This window comes from Arachis hypogaea, chromosome 18 (genome assembly GCF_003086295.3).
Source record: "Arachis hypogaea cultivar Tifrunner chromosome 18, arahy.Tifrunner.gnm2.J5K5, whole genome shotgun sequence".
NCBI classification, from domain to species: domain Eukaryota; kingdom Viridiplantae; phylum Streptophyta; class Magnoliopsida; order Fabales; family Fabaceae; genus Arachis; species Arachis hypogaea.
The window spans coordinates 78,227,605-78,233,063 of record NC_092053.1 but is presented as its reverse complement, the minus strand read 5'-3'; the positions used below and the strand labels follow the sequence as shown (position 1 = coordinate 78,233,063).

Genomic DNA, 5,459 nt, shown 5'->3' with positions numbered 1-5,459 from the left:
TTTCTAGTAATTTTTGAATTTTAGTGTTTGTTTGTTTTATTCAATATTTTTATCTCTTTATTCAGGTTACCTCACAGGGACTTCTCTGCACTCTGACGTAGAGAGTCCCATTTTTTTTCTTGTTTTCTGCTTGTGTATGCCCAGGAATAAAGACAAAGAACATCTTTTAGACTTTGATCCTGAACCTGAAAGAACTTTCAGGCGACGTTTACAACAAGCAAGACTTTGCAAGGCTGCAGAATCCACTATGGCAAATAATAATGCTAATGCCAATGTGGTAAATTTGAATGGGGATGATCAATAGAGGAGAGTGCTTGGCTCTTATTCTGCCCCTACTACGGATCTTTATGGAAAAAGTATTGTGGTGCCTCCTATAAATGCAAACAACTTTGAGTTGAAGCCACAATTGGTCACCTTGGTGCAACAGAATTGCCAGTATCATGGACTTCCTCATGAAGATCCAAATCAGTTCATATCTAATTTTCTGCAGATATGTGATACTGTGAAGACAAATGGAGTGAATCCAGAGGTGTACAGACTCATGCTTTTCCCGTTTGCTCTGAGGGATAAAGCAAAGCTATGGCTAGATTCTCAACCAAAGGAGAGTCTGAATACTTGGGAAAAGGTCGTTACTGAATTTCTCACTAAATTTTTCCCACCAAAGAAGCTGACTAAGCTTAGGTTGGAGGTTCAGACTTTCAGACAGAAGGAGGGTGAAACTCTTTATGAAGCTTGGGAGAGATACAAGCTACTGACTAGGCAATGCCCTCCAGACATGTTCTCCAAATGGACCCAACTGGATATCTTTTATGAAGGCTTGGGTGAGATGTCCAAGATGAACTTAGATACTTCTGCAGGCAGTTCATTGCACAAGAAGAAGACACCAGAGGAGACTATTGAGCTGATTGAATTAGTTGCAAGCAACCAATATCTCTACTCATCTAACAGGAATCCTGTGAACTCTGAGACCTCTCAAAAGAGAGGTGTGTTGGAAGTAGAAGCTGTTAATGCTCTTCTTGCTCAGAACAAGCTTATGTCTCAGCAGATAAATCTACTTACTCAACAGATGGGTGGCATGCAAGTCTCAGCTATCAACACTCAAAATCCACCCCAAGATACCTCCTATGACATGACAGGTAACTTTATACAAAATGATAATTATGATTATGCTCAACCCTCTTCTGAACAAGTGAATTACATGGGGAGTGGCCTTGGTGATGCATTTGCATCTTTGCTATATTAGCTAGTTAGTTTAAGTAGTTTTAGCTGAATTTCATTCACTTTCTTTGAAATAAACAAGCATTTGTGTGAGTTTTCTCTCCATGCATTCATGAACCAAGAACTAGGTAGAATTTGGCCATATTTGTGCAAAGAATTCAAGGAGTTGACAAATGAATTAGCATGAATGAATCTCTTGAAAATTGTTGCATAGAATGGCAAAACTTTGAAGCAAATTCTTTGGTTAATGATAGGTAATGAAGCAAGAAGGTCATGGAGCAAGAATTGGAGCAAGAAGCCTTGAGAATACATCAAGCTTGGCAAGGAGGCAGAGGACTTGCACGTTGCCAACTTGGAGAAAGAGGTGAGTGTTTGATGGCAATGCAGGCAAGCAAGGAATTGGGCCAAGGAGGAGCTCGAGGGCGTTGCCAACGTGGGAATGAAGAAGCGTTATTCAAGGCAACGCTGAGCTAGAAGGCTTGGCCCAGGAGGAGAGGAAGCTGGCGTTGCCAATGCCAGGAACAAGGGACGTGTTCCTTGGCAACGCACACAAGCAAGCTTGGCCCAAGAGGAGGAGAAGCTGGCGTTGCCAACGCCAGGAAACATAGGCGTGTTCAATGACAACGCCAAGCAACAAACATGGAGCCTTGAGGAAGGCTCGAGCACGTTGCCAACTTGGGATTCATTGGCGTGTGTAGTGGCAATGCTAGGAAGCAAGCATGGAGCAAGGGGGCAGGGGCTGGCACGTTGCCAACGTGCTGAGAAGAAGGAGTGTTCATCAACAACGCAGCAACCCTGGCAGCTTGACCTTGCTCTCTTCCATGGAGTATATCTTGAGTTGTAGACCTTCAAATGATGCACTCTCAACGGCATTGGAAGGTAGACATCCAGAGCTTTCCAACCATATATCATAGTATGGGGTTGATATTCGTTTAAAGCTTCAAAAGCGGGCTTCATTTAGAGCTTCAGAATCTGAAGGCGTTGGCAACTTGGAAATACAAAGGCGTTTTTGCCAAAAACGCCTGCGATTTTAGCAGCCTGACCATGTCCCCTTCAATGGAGCATAACATGAGCTACAGAGATCCAAATTGAGTGCTTTCAGTTGCGTTGGAAAGCTGACATTCAGAGCTTTCCAACCATATATAATAGTCTATAGTGGAGCATGAAATGGAAGCTCGAATCAGAGTCATCTTTAGGCTCCAAAAACAAGAAAATGAGGTTGCAATTTAAGGAAGCATGAATGAGCCCTGGAGGGGAGCACGAGCACGTTGCCAACGTGCCAACAAGGGGGCGTGTTTGAGGACAACGCCAGCCCATTGTTGCAGCCTTGGGAGGCTTGGCACGTTGCCAACTATGGAAGAAAGGGGCGTTTTCAGCAACAACTTGGTAGCTTGACCTTACCTTCTTCGAGGAAGCATAACTTGAGCTAGAAAAATCCAATTAAGATGATTCCAAGTGCATTAGAAAGAAGACACTCTGAGCTTTCCAATGATGTGTAATAGTCCATATTGAAGCAGAGGATTGATACTCAAATTTTGGGCAACATTAAGCATGAGAGTAGAGTCAAGAAGAAGAAAAGCAAGTTGTTAGCAACAACTTGGGCTAACAACGCCCAAGTCTCAAAGCTCACTCCCAGGAAAACACCATGCACGTTGCCAACGTGCATTAAGCCTAGAGTTATTGGTAATAACGCCAAGTCATTGGGCCAGAAGCATTATGAATGAACTCCTCCTTCCTTGTTTAGCAACACTTCTTCAATTGAACCAGAAATTCAACAAAGAGAAAGCCCACATTGCTAGCCCAAATTAAAGACCTCTGAAGAAGTTTTAGGAGTAGTATAAATAGAGAAAAAGTTTGATACTTAGAGGGACTTTTACTACTACTTTATTTTTGGCTTTTGACTTGTTTTGAGACTTAGACATTTTCTCACCCATTCTCTATTTTGTTTTTCTTGCAATTTTGAATTTCAGTTTTAAGAACTTCTTCTTCTTCTTCTTCTTCATTCTTCTCTACACTTAGTTTAATTTTCATCTATTGCAATTGTTGTTGAATTTAGAGCTATGATTCACTAAACTCCATTTTCATTAGGGGGAGGAGCTCTGCTCATTTGAATGAGTTGATAATTTTTCTTTTCCTTTTCAATTCAAGTGGTTCATCTAAAAGGAAACTCTTGTTCTTCATAGATTCAATCACCATCGAGAGAGGGATTAATCTATATGAATTATGTAGTGAATTTGAGAAAGGAGCTACATAATTCAGTTTAGAGTTCATCCTTTCATGATTTTCTTGATCAATACACTTTGGTTGGTATGTGAGATGTAACCTCCCTTAGTTGAGATTCTGGAAGTTGTGTGGCTTGGATTAGGAATTGAACTTCATCTCTTCTCATGAACAACTAGATCACGAGAGTGACAATTGGTTGTGTTGAGAGAAATTGAGTTACCAAGAGATTGGGACTCAATTACCCACAAATTGCCATGGATCTATACCCATGATTGAGAAGGAACTGATCAACATCAATTCATGAGAATTTGCATCTCCGATCCCTAATGATCTCTCCATCATTAATTCTCATCTCTTTTGCTCTTTAGTTATTTTGAATACCCATTACCCAAATCCCTTCTACATTCTTGCAATTTATTATTCTTGTCATTTAGATTCTGCTTGTCTATTTCTTGCTATTTACTCTTATGTTCTTTGAAGTTCTGCAACCTTTACTTTCTTGCAATTTACTTTTGATGTCATTTAAGTTTCTTGCACTTTAAGTTTCAGTTATTTACTTTTATTTTTTTGCTTCATTGCAATTCTTTAGATTCCTTGTCATTTAATTTTTTGCAATTATGTTCAAAAATCACAATTCTCATGAAATCAAAACCATGTTTGCTTGACTGAATCTGCCATTTAACTAAAGTTGCTTAATCTACCAATCTCCGTGGGATCGACCTCACTCTTAGTGAGTTTTATTACTTGATACGACCCGGTATACTTGCCGGTAATTACGTGAAATTAAATTTTTACGTATCAAGTTTTTGGCGCCGTTGCCGGGGATTGGAAAAGATTGACAATGATTAAGTGAAATGAAGATCTAGATCTAGCACTTTTTATTTTTTTTGTTCTTTAACTTTTAACTAACACACTAACTGTTTGAATTTTTGCTTAAACTAACTAACATTTCACTTCAGCCATGGATTGAAGTGTTGTTGTCTTTCTAGTGTTGTGTGATTCTTATGCTTGGGTTGCATGTCAGGTACAAGGAGAACTATACCCACCTTTTGTGAACAAGACGAAAGAACCCTCAGGAGATTGAGAAGAGCTGAAAGAGGGAAATACATTGTTGGAGAAGAGGATTCAGAAGGAGAAGACCAAGTCATGGAGGGCACTTCACATAACCATGCTGAGGGAGTTACCAACAACAACAACCCAGAAGGAGTTGCCAACAATAACAACCCACCTCAAAGGAGAGTTCTAGCTTCTTACACTCTCCCAAATCCAAGACACTGTGGGAGTAGCATACTTGCCCCCAATGTTCATGCAAACAATTTTGAATTGAAACCTCAACTCATCACCCTTGTGCAAAACAATTGTTCCTATGGAGGAGGCCCACTTGAGGACCCAAATCAACACCTATCTGTCTTCCTAAGAATTTGTGAAACTGTCAAGACAAATGGTGTGCATCCAGATGTTTACAAGCTACTATTGTTTCCATTCTCTTTGAGAGACAAGGCATTTCAATGGCTAGAGACATTCCGCAAGGAAAGTATCAACACTTGGGATGATCTGGTGAATAAATTCCTATCCAAGTTCTACCCACCTCAGAGGATCATAAGGTTAAAAACAGAAGTGCAAACATTCACTCAAATGGATGGGAATCATTGTATGAAGCATGGGAAAGATACAAAGCCCTGATTAGAAAATGTCCACCTGAGATGTTCACTGAATGGGATAAATTTCAAAATTTCTATGAAGGGTTGACTGAAAAATCTCAAGAGTCTTTGGATTACTCTGCAGGAGGCTCGCTACAACTGATGAATACAGCCGAAGAAGCTCAGAATCTCATAGACATGGTGACAAATAACCAATACTTCTTTGCTCATCAGAGGCAACGCCAACCTATTCAAAGAAAGGGTGTGTTGGAACTAGAAGGAGTAGACACAATCTTGGCACAGAATAAGTTGATGCACCAACAGATCCAGCAACAAATGGAAATGATGGCTAAGAGAATAGATAGCCTCCAACTAGCT

General features: G+C 40.3%; 1 non-coding gene across 1 annotated transcript; it reads right to left on the bottom strand.

Moving 5' to 3' along the window:
* Positions 1-674: 674 nt before the first annotated feature.
* On the bottom strand, positions 675-780 carry LOC112774513 (small nucleolar RNA R71). The gene has a single exon (XR_003189000.1). It is a non-coding gene; the product is annotated as a small nucleolar RNA R71 (small nucleolar RNA).
* Positions 781-5,459: the final 4,679 nt, after the last annotated feature.